The sequence below is a fragment of the Rhopalosiphum padi genome, chromosome 1 (assembly GCF_020882245.1).
Source record: "Rhopalosiphum padi isolate XX-2018 chromosome 1, ASM2088224v1, whole genome shotgun sequence".
NCBI lineage: Eukaryota > Metazoa > Arthropoda > Insecta > Hemiptera > Aphididae > Rhopalosiphum > Rhopalosiphum padi.
In genome coordinates this window covers 27012069-27034527 of record NC_083597.1, presented here as the reverse complement: position 1 = coordinate 27034527, position 22459 = coordinate 27012069, and the positions used below count along the sequence as shown (strand labels likewise).

Sequence of the window (22459 nt, the reverse complement as noted above, 5' to 3'; positions counted from 1 at the left end):
AATACGAAATTCTTATGATATAATATATATATATATATATATATACAATAATATTATAGTCGCGATCTCTCTCTCTCTCTCTCTCTCTCTCTCTCTCTTCGTCTACCACAATCGTGGTAAACGGTTTCCACCAATCGCACGTGTATTTGTGAGCGCGTAAACACCAGCAGCAGTCACTCGTAGTCCAGCGAGAACGCTGTGAAAACGGTCGTTTTATGGAAATACATATGGAATAATATAACGTCGTAAATCTTCAGATGATAACACTGCGTGCGTGTATGTGTATATCGATACGATTCCTGCCTGGCCCTTCTTTATATATATTTTATACGCCTCGTCCCCCATGTAGACTAGGACAAAGCTTCTTATCGACGAATGCGCGCGCTTACACAACAATACTGCCTATGCTGCAGCAACCACAGACTAAGGCCCAGGGGGGAGGGTATCCACAAAGTCCGAAATTATTATCGTTTGGGGGACGTTTCGCTTATGTATCCTGCCTATAATCTATACGCATAACGTCATCATTTAAAACCGTATAGCTATACTATAATATATCCTAAGGAACAATTCAAAATAATAACAATAATAATAAACATCAGCGGCATGATTTTGATCATTCCTTAATAATAATATATAGGTACGAATTACAAAATTTAACATCTTTGACATATTGATTAAACAAAAATTTTCAGGCATGTAAATATTAAAAATTCGAACCATTTATCTTTAGTCAAAAATAGTATGTCCGACATATTATTATAATAATATTATATAATATACGGATCGTAAATTAACTAACATATAGAATATAATAACGATATAATCATAGCGATGAAAATACATCTACTTTTTTTGTGTGATTAAATATTGACTTTTATACTCCATATTACTGCAGTCTGGTTATCGTTTACCAGATTAAAACGTAAATCATTCAACGTAAAAGAAGAGAAAAAATCAAAATTAAATTTATTGTAGAATTGTCCATTTCGTTTTGAGTGTATACGTATTCGAAAACTTTTTTAACACGACTTTTGTATAGTTACAACAATTAAAAATTTAAAAAAGGTGTAATGTTACAGAAGAATTATTATTTATTATACGTTTAAATTAAAAACATGTAAAAAAACTTTATCTGCGCATGTTATAAGTCATAAATATCCACGTACGTCATAACAATATAAAGTATGAAAAAGAAATTACTTAAAAAGCAAAAATACAATTTTATTTTAGAGCCATGCGTTATAAAATGCAGTGTACCAGTTAGTTATTATAGTTCCTTAAATCTGACATTAGTATGCCCAAAGAAAATAATATGCAATATGAGCATTTCTTATAGGTACATCACTTATTAATACTTTTTTTTACCTAATTTTAAGTCATTATAAAACATTATTTTAGAAAAAATTATATTTTCACAATTTTTAAAGTTTTGAAAGCCAATATACATTTTAAATTTTATATTCTGGAGCAGAAAATTTTCCCCAGAATTTTAATGAGTATAATTTAGAACAAGTAGTAAATAAGTTATTAGTAAGTATTTAATGCAGTACGGTGTTGACCCGCTTCACAGTCATATACGATATATTTGTTCATTATCGCTGTTTGTCGTTTACGTAATTATTTTTATGAATTTATATCATAAAGTGCGTTCTCTATTTTTTACACAAATAGATGGCCTCCTCATTCTCATAAAATAAAATAATCTAAACAAAAACTACCGTCACCACCAAATTCGCAAAGTGAAAAAAACAAAATCCTTCTACTTACCAAACTGATTCACCTCTTTGGTAACTCACGGGAACATGTGCGTGACAATGCGATCGAGCTCGATACCTTATCTATCATGTATAGAATCCAACAATTTTACTCAAACTATTTAACTATTACAAATAAGCAAATTACCAACCCTTCGGGATCCATACATCTATATTAACAAAACAAAACATTAATAAGTAATAACCACTCTGTATTCAAAAACACAACTCACCAGTTCTACTGATATACGTCATCGCCTTCACTTCTGATTATACGTTCACATGGATGCCTAAATTATAATTCTATTCTTGATTTTTGATCTCTACTCCATCAATTATTGTTACGGCCTCAAAAAATAATTATTAAGAACTTGCATCGTCTAAGTATCCAACCCTCATCTCTAATATTTCTGAGACTCTGACATAGTAACTTCTCAAATTGAATGAATACTTCCCTGAGGTGACGTAAACAAATTACTGGAGAAGTACAAACTGTTATCACAGAGAAATTTTTTTTAATTATTTACATAATTGGAGTAAAAAACAAAAACTAATAATAGCCGGCCATTATTAGTTTTTGTTTACCGCGTATCGATAAATACACGGAATCTCCGTCAAGGAACCTAATCAAAGCAATAACGTAGTCAAAGTTCCGAGGTTTTTATTATAAATATATATAATTTTTCATTTATGATAATAATCAATTACAATTTTTTTTCAAATAATAGACTATAATAATAGTTAATATAGAACACATTTTTTAAAAAATAATTCAATTATTGTCAATAATATATATTATTTTTAAATAATAGCCAATAATATAAATTTATAAAAATAACTTTCAATAATAAGAATTTAATTTAATTTAATTTCAAATAATAATCAATCACCCTTATTACTTTTTTTCAAAACAATCTAATCTTTATTATAGCTAAATACAACTATTTTTACATAATTATAATGTGTTAATTTTTGATTTCATAAATATCCATTGCATTAATTATTTTAACTTGTAAATTTTGCAGACGGATAGGTATATTGATAATATATGGATACTGTTAATTCTAACTTCTAATGATTTTAATATAATATGAAGTAATTTGGTTAAAATCTCTACATATGTAAAATTATTATGATGCTATTTATACAATTGTGTTTTGAAGAAAGCGCGAAAGGACTCATAGTTATTAGGGATATTAATTAAATTTGTATTACAACTATTAAAATATTAAAAATAAAAATATAATTAATTGATTATTATTATCATGTAAAATCATTTTACTACGTACCTAAGTAAATTTAGCGCGAATAGGCGGTCGAAAAAATACCTTTTTTTATTTTGGTGCAGATGAGTTAAACGATGGGAACAACGTGTTACGAACGTTAAAAGAAACGGACATCCGCTTCTTCTGTTTTTCAATAACCTCAAATCTGACAACAATAATAAGGATATTCGCAATCTATCATTACTAATATACACCATGATCAAAAAAAAAAAATATTTTATAAAACCAAGAGTGGTCCACCGCAGCGTCATAACTACCAAGTTTATAAGCACACCTCAAATTACTTTAATCACGCTTCCCGCTGCTTCAAGAGCAAAGAAGATTACTCGTCAGTCCTCAAACATCTATCTAGCGTATATCAAACATCATATAATAAAGATAAAAAAGTCCAAACAAAGGCTGTTTTTATTTTTTCCTCTTTTTAATTTAAATTTTTAGTTATTTTATCAATTCATAACAATAATTATGTACGTATTCATTATTCATTGTATAAATCTATATAAGTTTGAAAAGACTACATGTTTTTGAATTTAAATTTAAAATAACAAATAATATCTAAAAGCTAAGAAGTACGTATCCACATGTGTGGAATTTTAATCAATGATAGACGATAAAATACTTGTTAAAAGACCTCTGTTAATCAAAATATTATATTATAACAGTTTTTTTTTTTGAACACAAAAACTTATGAGTAGAAACACGATGAATTGGTAAACATTTTCAGACACTGTTGTTTCACCTACTTGAATTTTAATTGGAAACTTGATACATTTCAATTGTTTTATTTTACATTTAAAATGCCTTTTTTTGTTGTTTTTCAAATATTTTGAGGTCCTTCTTTAGCATTTAACATTTATATTATCTCAACAATTCTCAACCCTACTTAAATTAATAACTAATTAATCAAAATTTGATTTTTATACATTTAAATTCTCAACAAAATATACAGCTTAAGAATATGAAATTAAAATTTTATGTTGACTTTCAAAATAATAAAATTTAAAAAAGTAAAAGTTATTGTTTTATAATGACTTCAAATTATGAAAAAACAAATATTTTTAAAAATGTTTCAGGATGTGTATTTACTAAGTTAAAAGAAAAGAGATTATCCTTTTTATTATTGTCACTTATATATCGCTAAAATTTCCTAAGCCATTTTTAATTAAGAAAAACTGAATATACTCGTAGTCTGTGGTATACGATTTTATGTTCAATTATGCACATTATTTATCACAAGTGCAGTGTTATTATAATTTCACGGAAATAAAACTCAATATACAAAAGTTGTACGCGCTTTTGAAATTTGTATTTACTTGTTCCTTGAAATCTAGTATTATTACTTGATATAGGTACTTTTAATACACGTATTGATTAAAACTACTCCAGAATATACTTAAATTAATTAACTTAACTCTATTGTCATAATTTATAAGTAAGAATTATTTATTCTATTTTATATCCAATACTCGTGTTGATAAAAACTAAATAAAAATTATTTTTATTTTTATAATAGAGAATATTTAAAAATAAAAATAAATACTTTTTTATTATGTAATTTTAAAACATAATATTATGTAATTTTTATAAATTATAATTTATAATTTACATAAATAAATTAATAGAATTAATAAAGATTGCTAGACGTCATTAACTAATTGAATATTAATACGGATAATATAGGTATTTTACAAAAATAAGAATTAAATATGAATATAAAACTGAAATAATAAATGAGATTACAAAACATTTTATTTCTTTAACATACAATGGTAATCAATAACAATTTAATACACCTATAGTGAACAGTAAACCAAATATAATCAAAAATACTTGTCAAGTTGTCTACGTGTAAATAAAAACAATAAACTTAATTTAAAGACCAAAGAAATGATTTTATTAGTATCTGATATCAACCAAGCTCTAAAAGTTTTTAATAATTTATTTTTTAATAGCACATTTGTGATATATATATTCGATTTCAATGTGTATTATTAATCACTAAATACAAACTTATTTATTTAAACTTTGACCAAATCCGAGTTTTGACATTAATTTTCATGGTTATTATGGCTTTTGACGGAGTTTATACTATAGTTTAATATTAAATAATTCCAACTAAATATAATTTTAATAAAAAAAAATTATTTTTCATTTAAATATTCAATTTTTTAAAAATTATAACTTCTCAATTCTCTATAAAAAAAACTTTTATTCATAAATTTAAAAATTTTGAAAATGCTATAAGTAAAAATCAATCAAGAATCGTACATTAAATTTAGATGCTTTTTACGGAGCCTAAAACTTGAAAATTACACCATGTTTAAATAATTTTTACATAAATATTTTATAAAAACTATTACCTTTTTAGTTTTTACGGATTTTTGGATTAGAAAAGAAAAACATGAAACCTTTTTTTAGATTAGTATTGCGTATATATTCTCGTTTTTCTATATTTTTTTTTTAGGTTTTTCCAATTATTATGAAAGGAAGGGGAAATTTAGTTCGAGTCCTTCTCTGAGTACCAACTAAACAACCAATAGGTTGTCAGAAATCATCATCGAATTTGAAGATTTAAACAATTTTTCAAATCCAAAAGGCTATGGCAGACACAAAAGATAAAAATAAAAAAAAATTTAAAATATACATCGATATAAAACCAATTCTACGCTCCGCTGGGAATCTTAAGACTAAAAGCAACGATCAGATTTATTATTTAAGTACTATTATAATTTATATCTATACACAATTTACATATATTATAGTTATAACATGACTTACCAACTGAAAATATATTAACATATTATTTTCGCTGTAGATAAGTATACAAATCCATTCGTTTTTTATCCCAAATCTATACAAGCTGCAAGCCTAATTTTAACCGAGATATCTTCTTTTATATATTATATAAATAAATGTTTCTTTATTTTTCCTTTGCAGACTCAAAAAACTACTGAACCGTTTTTAATAAAAGTTATATCAATAGATTTCTTGAGACTAGGAGAGTGTTTATAGTTTTTTTCAACCTTTATAGGTTGTCATAGGGTGACTCACACTTCATACATGAATTTAGTTTCAGTTAACGTAAATTTAATATCATTTTTTTTTTTTTTTTTTTTAAATGACTGCCCTTGGTTACAGATTATATTACTATCATTATACTTTAGTACAAATATGAAATATAAATGGTTTTAAAATATATTTAAAAGCAAACATTTTGATATAATCATACTAAGACGAATACCAATCTTAACGAAATTGAATTTACGTTGACTTTTAAACATTAGTTAAATCTAGCTCTAGTTTTTTGTGTTTACATAAAAATATATTTAAAATTAAAAAGTGATAAATCATAATAGTAATCATTTTTATTTTATTTGTATTACACATTTCTAGCGAAATGGAAAACGATATAAAGATAGATTAATTTTAATCCTAGCGAAGTCAAAGAATACAGCCAGCTATATAAGATTGTTTGATGCGGTCGGGCGCGCCTGTCGATTTGATCGTAAATAATTATTGTAGATCATTAACACGTATGTAGTGTGCCCTTATGACATAAAATGCATTACATTAATTACGACAGCTAGACAGTGGGCAAATAATATAATCACACGCCGATCTCGTAATACAAATACGCAGGCAATTGAGATTTGTCGGGCAATGTAAATATTTAAATAAATTGAAAACTATAAATGACCGACACCACATTTTATTCGGTTTGACACGTCTAGACTATACTGTCTACACTATACAAATTATCTAAACTTCAAAGGAAGTACCTAATGCTCACGCGGTCCATTTTCATGTTGTGAATCAAAAATGGAAGAAAAAATGTTATCCAAACTTTGTGCATATTGTATAGTTGTATGAGATCCCCGCGGCCTTGTAACGATTTTGTGACCATCAATTTAAACGACCTTGATGGTATGAATAAAATGATTTATTGTTCGGTAATATTATATTTATATACATAACTATACATAAACATTAGTAGGTCCTCTTACCAGGAGAGTCGATACCGTACTAGGGGTTTCACGAATCTGGACCCCATCTCGCTCCCGAAATTGTTTTTCAACTACGGCTTTGATATAAGACAGCATTCTTTTAAACGATCTTTACACATACAAAATTACAGGCATCATTAAATTAAATCATATTATATATTGATCTATAAATGGTTAGTATGAATACATAAGTCCTTTTTTATAACAATTATATCTTTAAATAACAATAATATAAGAAAAAATAATCATAATTTTTAAGTAATTATACCATAAGAATAAAATTTGAAAATTCTAAAAATATTAAAATAATATATTGAAAATATTTTTAAAAAATAATAAATACTTTAACGAATAATCTGGGAAGGATATTGGATTTACATTGGTTTTTACATTGGCAAACGTGGCTGTTAAACGACAAATTATCATATCAAGTCCGTCATATTATTATTATTATTTCGTACTGTACAACCGTCGTCGGGATACGCAACCGAACAAAACGTTTAACATAATATAATATAGAGATAGTCTCGTAAGAGGGGAAAAAAGCGTTTTCGTATCGCGCCCGTCGAGCCCAAAATGTTTTTGTTGCCAAGTTTTTGAGATAAAAATATTTCCGTACACTAGTCTTGTTCGGAAAACCACTATACCATAGACCATAGTAATCCTGCACACCTCACGCGTATGGCGTATAATATGTTTATGTACAAAGTGATCGCTATATACGTACTCTGCATATATTATATTACCGATGTATACATGTATATATTATACAGTACCTAACCATGTAGGTATGCTGTACACTCGGGTATTTTAACGTACCAACACGAACGTCTACGGAGGCGAATTGAAAGAATATAATATTTTTGGTGGGAGTGGTGGATGGTGGTAAAATCGCTCGTCGTTCGCCGCCCGGATTGATGCGTTAAAGTGGTGCACATCCAGCAGAGTATAATATACACACGCGCTTAGACTAGCTGTGCGTACTGCATAATACATACATTATGTATACGCGATAGTCGCCTAATGGAACACATCGCCCAAAGTGGCCCTGATAGAGTTGGGAAAAGGGATGATGAAGGAATAACGAAAAAACCGCGTATCCGCCGCGAAACATCATTCGTCAAACGGCTCGGCCGCGGTGTGGGGTGTTGAGGTGTTAATGGTTATGTATGTGTGTAGGAGCGAGGGGGAGAGAGGAGTAAAAGCAAACGGACGTCAACGTGACCGGAAATCTGTGGTGTTCTAAAAAATATATAATATATTTATACAATATATATGTAGACCGCGACGAGAGGAGAAGGAAAAAATCTGTTCTCTTCTTTTCAGTAACGTACTTAACTAGAGTGCACTTCGTCGAAGTGAATAAATACTATAGCGCCCCGTAGTAGTGTATATTTACGTATATAATAATAATAATATGTAGTACTTGTGTATGATAAAATATGATAATAAGCTTGTAGAGTAACGGCGGCGTGTTTAATTTTTACCTCCATCGTGAATACCGGTGCACATTTCTATAGCAATACGGAAAACACGTATAAAATGAAACACGATAGACTACCGCGGACCGGATAAAATGCCGAGATTGTATTATTATAATTATTGTCTAGAAGTCTTTTATCTCGACACGACTGAAAATGGGTCGTGAGGTCGAACCTCACATCGAAAATTTCCAATCCTCTATATTGTTATAACAATTTATAATAATGATGTATACGGTAACTGTTATATGCTAACTATATTGTATGACCCGTAAATATTATAATATAGCTATATGATAATATTTTGTTATAAAATGCGCTTTACGACGTTATTTTCTTTTGTTTCGCTAAAATCGATTGATACTTTTAAATCGGATCGGGTGATAATTTTACTATTCTACTATACATTTGTACTACACATAGGAATTCGTTTGTAATTAATGATAATACGATTACCTACGAATCTTAACACTCAGAACACTCGAGAGGTCGACAACCGTTGCCCATAATTTATATTGCTGCAGTCTCGCGGGCAATGTGTATTATTCACCGTAATATGTTTATCGTACACGAATAGATGCAAACAAAAACTTCCTACAATTTCATCAATATGTACATAGTTTATAGAAAATATCACACAACTTGTAAGAAAAATGCAATTGAGTTTAACTGTTTCGTCCGATAAGTTTTGATTACATTTTACTAATGTAACATCTTTATTGGAAATTTGAAGAAAAAAATTATGCGTATGCGAAAGAAAATATGGTTACCATAAGTATAAATCGTGTTACAATATTCTTTGTACTTGACATTACACATCCAATTATTGTTTAATTCATAATTTGAACGATATAGATATAACAAATTCCACAGAAATAATTTGTTTCCAATTTATGATTTATGTAAACATATCTTCAAAAATCGATTAACTTATACCTAAACTTTTTGCTTAAAAATACACGTTTAAAAATACTAGTGATCCACTTTATTAATAGTTTTAAAATTTATTATTAATTTTTTTGGATTACAAATGCAATTTGTTTGACATATTGTTTGTGACTTAAGAAAAAGTTAATGTACATATATAATGTGTTTATAGAAATAAATGGGTTTTTATCATTGGTTCAAATTTATGTTACGCAGGAGTAGCTTGTCTGTTCCACTTATTCACCAATACTATAATACTTAACAATAAACCACATTAACCTAAGTGGATCTATTTTTTTTTTAGAAGATATTATTGCATATTATAAAGAATTTCAATACAATTTTAAAACTGAAAGCATAAATCACATCTAGATTTACATAAAAATTAAAATTAAATTTGTGTGTTGTAATATTTATTTGCACAGCAGACGAATGTAAATAAATATGAATTCAAATTATGTGGATGTTGGCTATATTGAAGTACTTTTAAAGTATACAAGATTCTTTTTAATTAAGAGTCAAAAAACAACTTGAGAGACGCGCATACTTTTTAGACACTATATATCTACTTCGCGATACTATACTATAATTTAGATTATATTATTATTTGAAAAACTTCAATATTATTTTAAGAATACCTGCCTATAAGGATATATGTATAATATATAAACAGTACAATAATATTTATATTGTACCTATATTGCTTAAACATTATATTTGGTATTTGTTACATAAATATACTAATGAAATAAGTACACTAATCACTAATTTCCATACTTAATATACTAATAACTATAAAATTAGTTATATTTAAAATCGTATACTTACATAATATTATATTATGTGAATTTTTCATTTTAAAATTGTATAAAATTATTTTATTTTAGCCGTGTGAAATTTAAACCTACATACATACATACATACATACATACATACATACATACATACATACATACATACATACATACATACATACATACATACATACATACTTCATAACTTAATAATATTTAAAATAATTATATCATACATTGTGCAAACAAACAATTTATATTTATACTTCAAGAAACTAATTGTCTTACAATACATTAATAAACACAACAACTCAACTTAAGACATTGACAATATACTGGCTTAAAAAACATTACAACTAATTTATAAAATGTGTATTAGATATTAGAAAAATCTATAAATTTAATACAAAAGTTTAAGAAATATTTATAACAATACTCAGGGAATATGAACAATGTACAATTACTAACATAATGTTAATATCCCCAAAGTATCGAGACATCGTACACAATTATTTTTATGCTACGCATGAACATTTCATTATTTTTGAATCGTATTATACAAGACGACGAGACGTACAATCTAACCAATATAATTTATAAGTTGTCCTACATTCAGCATCAAATCAAATGCAATATGCATAATATCGCATGTATATATGATTGTTGTGATTGTTTTATTACGACGATCGAACCGGAAAACATTATTTCTTAATATATTTTATATGTACATGTATGTATATTGAAGCCAAACGTTTTGCAAACATATTAGTTTTTGCTTGGCGCACGTTAGCGAGAAATGATGTAATATTGCGTCCTGTAAAAAAATATTGTATAGACAATGTCTGACAAAAACGCGGTTATAACATGTATAGTAATATATACATATGTGCGCGCGTATATGTGGTAAAAAGGCGAAAAACGAAAACGATGACACACGACTTACTACTCGACGACGATGAAAACGAGGTACCTACGCGCTTGTGTGAGCGAGGGGTGAGGGATGTTTGGAAAGAAAAAAATTACGATAGTTTATCCTGTATAATGCATAATCCGAATGACTGGGTTCTTTTCGCTTGGCCTAGCTATAGCCCGACCACCGCCAGCACTTCCCGCATTGGATATTGTAGCGATGTTTTATCGTCATAATAAAAACAATGGCTTTGTCGAGGGATATCGTGGAAAAAAATAGTTCACTGGTGGTGGGTGTGCGTAAGGTCGGATGGGGTGTAACAGGGGGGGATGGAGAGATATGTAATAAGGAAACCTCTTGGAAAAGATTACATGACTCTCCTCCACCACGCCGTCGACAACTACTCTGTTCTTATATACGCGGTGGCGGCGGCTAACGATAGACCCGCGCGGCAAACGTAAACAAATTGTTGCAGCCGCACCACACACACTCACTATCTGAGCAATACGCGTATATTCGTTTTTCGCTGGCGGACAAATTACACTGTAAAGAAAACACTAAGGTTTTTTTTTTTTTAAATGCAATCATTTCCATTTCTTTAAATGCGACGCCTAAATTGGATCCTGTAAGAGTATTCAAGTGTGCATGTATGACGTGTAATTCGAAGGAAAAAAATATATATATACATATTATATACATTACAAAGGTTTCGTATTTTTTTTCTTTTTAGTTAAACTTTTCAAAAGATTCAAATGAAAATATGGGTGACCGATTTGATGGATATGCACAAAATTCGACGGTGTTTATTTCTTATTTTCTAGATGTTTTATTCGGCGAACTATAGAGTGTTTGGCTTCAAGAGCTTTATGTTGTCACACTCTATAAAAAGAACCTCAATATTTAAAATTCAATTTCGCTTTTCTTGGTATTTAACTGTGCCAAACAACAAGGGTAATAATTGTTTTTTTTTTTCATTCACAACCACAAATCATGGCCATGTGTTGTGGCACAAATAAATTATAAGAAATACCGCACTAAGCAATTAAAGTATAACATTTTAAATTCAAACAACTAAATTACGTTCCTACCTACCTAAAATGTTTTTCATTCGATTTTATTTAATTTCCAATGAAAATAATAAATTATTCTTGCTGTAAAATTATTTTACTTACTTAAAATACCAAAAAGTAATTTTGTTACTATATTTGAAATTTAAATTACATAATAATAATGAATGTTAGTTAAACAATTAATATATTTATTAGATATTATTGAAGACTAGTTATTATTAATTAATGTATTGTTGTCTTATTTCCTTACTATTATTGTATATTTCATAAGGTAATCCAAAGCTGCTAAAATTATTCTAAAAAAATCTATAGTATAAAATAAATTATTATTCATCAAGTTTTAAAAATTTTTATTCATTGAAACTTTTTTATTGTTACCTATCCCTAAATAAGTACTAAGTTAAGTGGTTTCTAACTTATATCTACGATATTGACATTCACATTAATGTATCCAAATAAACATTATATAATATATATATTCCTTTTATTTCATATTTTAAAATATTAATTATCGTTCTATATATATATTTTTAACCATAACAAATAAAAAGTTTTAGTCAACATTTTTTAAATTTTTTATACAAAAAACGTTTCTATTTAAATAAAAAAAAATTAAGCAGTAACAACAAATTAACTGTCATTAGAACACTGCTTACAAATAATTATAACTTGCTGGCTTAATCAACTTTTATTTAATTTTTATAACACAAAAATCCGTTTTATTAATATATACATTAACATTATACACGTTTCTTTGGATAATTGTAAATATTTCTTTCTCATAAAATTATTAATACCTACATCTAATTTATAAAAATAAATATGTATATTATATATATATACATATGAATAATATATTATTAATTAAAAAATATTATAAATTTATTCATTATTATTATTGTTAATTTCCATTTTTTTTTTTAATTGTAATTATAATAAATCATTATTTCTAAATATAGATCTCTAAAAGCCATTAAAGCTTCCGAATAGTGTATTTTCAATTTATTTCAATAAAATATATTGTGATATTAATAAACCTTATTAATATACAGGATGTAACTCGTCTATTTGACAAATGCAATAATATTACAAATGCAATAATGTCAAATAGACGAGTTACATCCTGTATATCATACGTATTACTACATTTGCATAAAAAAATAAACTAAGTCTAAAAAATGCATTATATTAGTGGTCATATATTTTATATTTTAATACCTATACTAATTGATTCACCATGCATGCTCAACATTAACTTATCCTGTAATGGCTGTATTAATATATTAATTCAAATTCGAATTATGGAATTTTTAACTAAATTTAAAACTTTAAAGACACATTTGTAAGTACTGGATTTAAAAAAAATGATATAATATTATGTACTTAATAATTTACATTTTTTATTTGAAAAAATAAGTTTGTATTGCATTATTGCCATAAGACACTAGGTACTTTAAAGTTTAAATGATAAAATATTTTAAAGTAATTGAAAATAAGATTTTTAAGTATAAAAATCTTAAATTTTGAATTTAAATAAATGCATAGATACATATAATTAATAAAAAATAGGATGAGCATACTAAGTGATTCGCCCAATTTCCAGTATATGGTAATATGACGCATGTATGTTCTCAGGAACATTTATTTATTTTTATTGATTCTGAATCAATGGATAAAATATGGAAATGAACACCTCTCTTCCATTTAACATAACAGTTTTGAAAAATAAAACATTGTTGAAAACTAAAAAATTATACTTTCAAATAAAAAATAAAACATAAAATATTTCATTTTAATAAAATTATGTTAATATTTTATACACATATTCAACTAGAATCAAAAAATATTCTACTGAATTTATTACTATTGTTTTTTTTTTTTATAATTTAAATTGATTATAGCTCTTCGTATAATACATTTTATGTGTATGTAGATACCTTGTTATTGAGTAGATTACTTTAACGGATATGTTAAATATTAAACAATGATTGATCAATGCATACAAAAAACAACGATTTTAAATGGACACAAATTATCAGTTTCCATTTCTAAAGATATTTTATAACTTATTTATATTTATATTACAGTACGGGTTAAACTGCCAAAGCAACGCATATATTATTATATATAATAACTATTATAATATTATATTATTATTACTAATAGCCAATAGGGAATAAATGTTAATGACTAAGTTTGTACATTATTTTAAAAAGTATTTATAGAGAAAAAAATTTAAATATTTAAAAATAACTAAACAGTCAACTATAGTCAAAATATTATAATATTTAGTAAAAATTTCAAGAGTCTACACGGTTTTATAATCGATTTTGACATAAAAATAAAACACATCATAATGAAAATCTCCACTCAGAATCCTAGTAATATTCCGAGAAATGTATTTTATTACATTACAAAAATAAGTTAAAACTTGTTAAACTAAGTGTAAGTTAGATAATATATCAATAATAATAACAAAATTTAATTTTAATGATCTTAAAATAAAATGTTATGTCTTTGTTTAAAAATGTTGGTAAATAGTTACAAACATTTTCAAAAGGCAAACAAATAAATAAGAGAAGCAGGCGCACCCCGTAAATAATATTATTTTTCAGACAACTTAATAACACTTCGTTGCACTGTTTATAGTCGAAATACAAAACTGTTTTTGCAACGAAATTCCATGATACTTCTATCAAAATTGATACGCCATTTTATAAACGCATTCATCAAAACTTAAGATAAATAATAATTTAATGTTTAAAATGTTTTGAGTGCATATTATGATGGTTAGATTTAAATCAACCATAATAATAGGTTGTATATAAATTAATATTAGCATAGACTATTAATTATTGCAACGTTATTATTTAGTTATAGTTTTAACGGATGAGATGTGTTATTGTCATTGTGAATCTACAATCTTCTCGAGAACGTTTATTCAAATAATTTATACTTTTGAGAGTATTACCATGACTTAAGTTTTTTCGATCAATTTATATTCCATTTTTTTGAAGAACATGAATAAATAATAATATATATTTATTACTAAGTTATGACATTTGGGCATTTGGCTAAAGGCGCCATAACAAATCACTACGCATAATCATATTATGATAATAATATAACCCCGCACTTTAAAGTGGGTGACACGTGTTTTCTTTTTCCTTACTTCGTTAAGCACACTGTATATCGACAGTGATTTATGTGCGTCTATCTCAGGAGCAGCGACCCCTCGGTAGACAAATTTCTAGTGGTACACAATTAACTTTTATCCTGCGATACGAGGGGGAGAAAGAAATCGTTTGAAAAACAACTGTACGACAATGCGACGACAATCGACGATCGCTCATCGTCGTCCGCTATAACTACAGTTCGATACGTAGACCAGATCCTCGCAGTCTCCGTACCCGCCGCCGTCATCGCCAAAATCAATACTATACATCTATATCATATAAATATATATATAAAAGTTATACAACGTCTCCCTGTCCATGTACATTCAAACGAAACTAATGAGTTAAACTAAACAAGCGCAGCTTTATTGTCCATAGTCGTTGCCGCCGCCGGTCGTTTCACTATAGTCATTTAATCTGACTTGCATGAAAACATAAACGCGTGTATAATATATATATATAAACATACATGCATGCGCGCGCGCGCGCGCGTGTGTGTGTGAGTGTGTTTGAAAAAGATGAAGCGGAGGGTTAAGTGCAGGAGGAATGATCGGTTCCTCGTGTAAAACTAATGTGCATCGACGGACTACGGCCATAGCTGTCATCGTGGTGCACGCGCGCTATATAACCGTTTTCGCTTCCCCTAGTTATTTTAGACGTCGCTTCGGAGTATATACAAACACTGTCTTATATATTTTCCCCGCGTGTTTACAGTATTCTCGAAAACCCGTCATAGCGCTGTATACAATATACAAGGGGGTTGAAGGTTTTATTTTTAATTTTGATTAAACCATGTATACGTCATATATACCCTCCCCGCTTATAAATACTGCGTGTGTATTCCGCATGTACATAATATTCCATGCATGCGTTGTGCAGTGTGTTTGAAACACGACCTTGTTGTTAACCATACGCACGAGTCTAGTATCGTTGTAAGGCGCTACCTATATAAAGATTGCTACAGTTTACACACAATTAGTTCCATCACTATAAAAACTGTCTTGTCTACGAAATTAATATTCATTGTGGTGATAATATCGTCTTTATAAGTAGGTTCCTAACCTAGTCCGTCGTCGAGTATATTACAGACACAAATGACGGCAATTACTTTCTTCCTACTGAAACATAACCTATACAATATACGTACATAATATAAAAAAAAAGAAGCGTAATGTTAACGATGATATTGATTAACATACCTATAATATTAAATAATTATTGGCCTAAATATTTTATATTTATATGAAACATATTACATAATATTGTTTGTATTATCATCACTATGTCTAATATTAGTTTCTATGTGTAAATAAATATGTAATATTTTGTTAAATGGTTTATGGTCGTTGATTAATATAAATAAATATATATACAATTGATAGTAAGAAAAAAAAATAGTACAAGATTGTAAATACAACAAACCTACGAATTCTTCAAAAAAGAGTACTACCCACACATAGCATGTACAAGCAAATAAAATAATCAACTTATAAAAACTATGCTAACAGTAAGAAAAATAGTTTTACAACTCTTACATACCTGCAGGTACTTTATTTCACGCCGTAAATCTAATGCTCAATAAGTTTAACCCGAGTACCCGACAATAATAATCCCTAATAACCTATACACAAGTACAATTACTCGTAAAATCTATTTTATGTAAAATATTACACAATCTACTGGAGTTTTGTAATTTTTTTTATAAATTCTATCTCGTACAATAAAATTGTACACATAAAAACTATTATAGCATACCTAATATTCGCACTTCTTCCCTATAGTTATATCAATTTATTTTCCAACATCGTTTAAACTTAATTTACTTAATCTACCTGAAATTAAAATATAATATGCTTTTTTTAAAATTATAAATGAATTAAACATAAATGACAATTAACAATTCAAATTGGGATCTGTGAAGAAATATTTGTTATGTATTATAAATTACATGTATTTTTATCTAAAATTAATTTCAAAAATTAAAAATATATATATATCAAGCCCAACCTTGTAGTAGTCAATATAAAAACAAACACGATGTATCCATTAAAGTAGAAGTATTCATGCGATGTCAAAAAAAAGTTGTTAATTTTCCTAAAGAAAAAAGTATCTTTCGATGAATCGCCCTATTTGTAAAAAGCAACGATTTTGTGGATCATTAGATAATTATTCAATGAACCGTGTCTCGGATAATTTTGGTACCCTACAGGTAATACGCCATTACATTTCTCGAGCAAGTAAAAGTTCAATTTACGGGATTTTCTAGACTTTAGAGCTTAATTAAATTTCGTAATGCTTTACATTCGAACCATAACAATATGATAATAGTTGTTTAAGTACATACTAAAATTATTTAAGCCCAAATACCATTATTATAAGTATAAATTAAATGTTAATACAATTGATAGATAATTAAAATATTTAGAATACTCAATAATTCCTTTCGTTTTAATCCCATTATCAAAAGTCATTGAAAATGAAATGTTAAATTTCAATAGTATAAAATGTAAAAAATAAATTGGTTATTAACTACAGTTAACACAGAATCATATTTGTATATTTTTGTAAAGTTATACGATAATTACGAGCATATACATGAAATGTATAATAAATAAGTTATTTAACTACAAACCATAATAAATTAACATTACATATAACTTATCCCAAATGTGTGCCAAATTTCAACAGGTTAAGGCCAACAAGTATTTAAACCCGAGTAAACATAATTTTAGCACAAATAAATCAAGTATTCAAAATTAAAAAAAAAGTGATAAGTATAAATAACTAATAATATTATACTTAAAAAAGACGTCAAGTAGATAACTACTCTAAAGTACAATATAGGTATCTAGTATATCCACATAATTTAGTAAGTCACTATATAGTGAATGTATTAAATTAAAATCGTTGTTAAGATAATAAATTGTTTTAAGACGAAGATGATATGACTTTTTGGTAACCAAGGTTATCAAACAGTTAATAATTTAAAAATAACATAAAATGTTAACGAATATATTCATATGTTATTTCGAAAAATACTAAGAACTTTACAATAAAACGTCTTTAGACATAAAAAAACTCACATCACTGTTAAACCTATTAGAACTAAAAATTAGAATCATTTTTGATACACTATGTTTTTTCAATAATTTTGATGTTTCCTTAAAAACATACAACAACGCATAACTGAAAAATTTCTATCGGAAAACAGTAATCTCTTCTTAATGTTACCAGCAAACTAAATGCACAACAAATATTATATATAGGTAGAAACGACACACAGTGCACACGCGTCTTCCTCCAACAATTGTTTCAAATAAACAAAGACTCGTGTGTACGAAGTTACACAAAATGAGTAACAACAATAACGCATCGCTGTAGTATAAAACACATAATCGAACATTGCCCAAAACATGGCACGTACCAAAAACAAATACACACAAATATATATATAATATATATACACGACTCTGTGATCAAAGAACTGTCAGCGGTGAACACGTTATCGTCGACCGTTTTAAACTCGTCATATATAATACACAGCACATGAAGTCATACTATATAATATTATATTGGATAACGTGCGAATTAATCATAATAGTTTATTCCCATAAACACTAAAAACATTATGTAACAAAAATATAGGATCAATATCAATTCAACCAAATAAGACATAATATTATATTACACTATATTATACACTATACAGAGATGTTACGAACACTGTTCGTTTACAAAACCACCCGGCATGGAATGTTCACTTTGGTTTGAAAAATTACAACCATAAATATTCAAACCAAACCAATTGTCTAATATTTCGGTTTGATTGTATAGATAGTGTATTACAAGTATTAATTCTATTTATTAATAAATATGAATAATAAAAATTAACATAATTTTTCAATGTTTTAACAGTTATGTTCAATATAAAATTAAAATAGTTTGGTTCAGTTCATCCTCAAAAATTAGGATTCGTAACATCATTCATTAGTAATATTATAATAACAGTCTTTGATTATTTTTATTTTAATATTTAAACGTTTAAAGGGGAAAAAGACATTTTGAGAAATTTGAACACATTTAATAAACACTGTACAATTAATTAATACAGTTCTGTATATAGTGTATAGACTATATTGGTATATATTTTCGTACTAAGGCACAAAAATAGAAATTTTGTATCATACGAAGACTGCGACGACTAACGCCGCTACAAGATTAGATAAAAAAAAACTCAATATTGACACTATAATATGAAGTAAATTAACATACACCGTTTTAATATAATAATTATATGAAAATACTATTATAATAATATGTTTGATAATAATGGAAAATACGAAATAACTGATACAGTGCTATGGCCCTGTGTAGCAACGTTTGACTCGTGATTATTATTATAATAATAATATAATATACTTTACGAGGGCGTGACAATAATAAATTGTAATAAAAATATATACGAATTTGTCTCTTACGAAATATCGACGAATATTTTTATATTTTTCAGTCGTGATTCATCCCTGCACGGTGAAACGTAGCATCGGTATACATATAGTGGTGGCGGCGATGTACGCGCGTGGGCGAATCATTCTTGTTGGTGGAGCCGGCGAGGGGACGTCGTTTTTAATGTCCGTCTTGGCGTCTGTCTGTGTAGTTTTCCACCCTATATAACTTTATACGACCCCTACCGATCCGCTTTGGCACCGCCGTTGCCGCCGCCACGTCCCTCTCACGCCGCCGGAACAAAAATATTATTTGCCAAAAACCACCACCACCGCCGCCACTGAAAACACTGTCGGAGTGTTGTCGGGCGAGAAATTTCACGCAACTCCAAAGTGGAAGAAGACCAACCACTCTCGCCGTACACGACGCCGCCGCCAGCGACTATTATATACGCGACCCACTGAAAAAAGGCAACGAGCATAATTCGATTAAAAAATGTCAGCCAACCGTGAAAACGAATTTCCGAGCACCGGTAACGTACCTCCAGGACGTTCTGCTTTTATTTGTCTCTAAGCCCTGTCCTGGACACTAATTTGTGCTACGTCCATAAACTGGCTGGTCTCCGCATCGATCGATGCATAATAATTACCATTTAATTATCTACACCTTTTTTAAAATATATATACGTTTGACAAAAATATTTTGTTTGATATAACGAATTATGGGTATTGACGTATTGTACGGATTTATAACATTACTGAAGAATTAAAAAAAATCCATTATAAATCATATGGTTCGTAGATTGGCAGTCGGTAACAGGAAGTTTTTTCATTTTAATGATTCGATAAATATGGTAGATGTTACGATCTAATATTCAATAAGTACACATAATAAACATATTATTATTACTTGCAAGCAGGAAACAGTAAACGTGAATAATTTTAAATAAATATATGGCTTTTTTTGTTAAACTTTCGAATCAATAAAATTAGTATATATGAAATAACATGAAAATTATGTAACAGAATTTTTATAACTTTATACGAATTTGTCGTGAATTATCTAATTTATTTCAACTTAAAATTTAATTATTTATAAAAATGTAATTATTTTTCAAAAAATGTAAATGAGTCTGCATTAGTTATCCATTCGATAACTAAGTTTAATAAAGGTAACGGTGTAGTGAACAGTTTCACTAAAATTATCCACTACACATGTGAATACTACTTTCTGAATTACCACAAGATAAAATTAACAATTTCATAAAGAAAATAAATACAATCAAATATATTTTAACGTATTTAAAATGAAAATGATTAATAAAAAATTTAAATTAAAATGATTACATAAATATTTTTATCAATATATAATTAATTAATTATTATTTATTACTTTTTCATAAATTCTTACCCCAGAAAAAGAAATTTCAAATTTGCCGTTTTAAATTTTTGGCATTGCATCACCTACGTCTAATCAATATAAACAAAGATGTAATACAAATCGTGCCAAAATATGAACTCGCCGTCTTACCTTATTAACCAGACATTCAGAGCAAAAATCTCATTGGATTACCTATAATATATTATTACTAAAGATATTTTTAATGTTCAAAAATCACATAATATTATTAATAAAATTTAGGAAAATAGAAAAAACGATGTAAATGTAACAATAAATGTGAAGCAAGATTAAAATCTGAATTTAATATTGCTAACAATAAAATATTATATGTTGTAACTTATTACACATTTATCAAAAAAGTTGTGATAATATCACGGACAATTAGTTAAATTAAATGTAAATGGTTTTTTTGTTAAACAATTTTAAAGTTAACAGTCGTTTAATTACGTCGGAACACAACTATTTCCACAAATTCTCGGTGATTAAAAAATTAACATATTTACGCAATAAATCCTATAACCACGCGGTACATAATAATTCTCCAAAATTATGGTAGGTATAATAAATTTTAATTTGAAAACCATATTTATATTCTGGTATTTGTATTTCATGGACACCATCATTACCATAATTTATAATTACAAGCTTTCGTCAATTCACGTATAACACGAATAAATTTAAAATAAGATCTTTTTTAAAATAGTTCGTACATCACATGGCTGACATTATACTTAAACATATTCGTGTTTCACAGGTCAGACGACAAAATAGACGCATAAAAGAATTGACTCGAGCGTGTCGAGTTAAGCGCAGTTAACGAGATGTGTCCAACACAAAATTACTAGTACACGAATTGTGTCCTGACAAAAAAGAGGAGTAAACAAATTGAGTAACGACAGAAAAAAATTTTCAGGTACACAAGTTCTATGCCCTTAAAACTTATAATGCAATGTAGGCAATATACATAGATTTTACTATCTCTATAATATTTTATCATCATAAGGAGATATTAAGGTGCACGTAGCAGAACTACAACGATTGTACCCATCTTTCTTGATAATTGACTATATTATAAGTATTATATTATATTATAAGATATATATGAGCAGAATCATCCAGTTCAATATCATACATCACAAAAAGCATATCACTTCAAATTTAATTCAATGCCTTATTCTGTATTCAAGCCATCCCAATATTTATCAAT

The 22459-nt window shown here is 27.7% G+C and overlaps 1 protein-coding gene and 1 long non-coding RNA gene across 5 annotated transcripts in view; one reads left to right on the top strand and one right to left on the bottom strand.

Moving 5' to 3' along the window:
- Positions 1–22459, bottom strand: part of LOC132917005 (lachesin-like) — a 109549-nt gene that overhangs the window by 69510 nt on the left and 17580 nt on the right. The gene's annotated exons all lie outside the window — the stretch shown is intronic.
- The window catches only part of LOC132917007 (uncharacterized), a 58931-nt gene that overhangs the window by 35738 nt on the left and 734 nt on the right, over positions 1–22459 (top strand). Inside the window, exon 2 of the long non-coding RNA XR_009660234.1 lies at positions 22007–22165. This is a non-coding gene — a long non-coding RNA (uncharacterized LOC132917007). The remainder of the gene's footprint in view (positions 1–22006; positions 22166–22459) is intronic.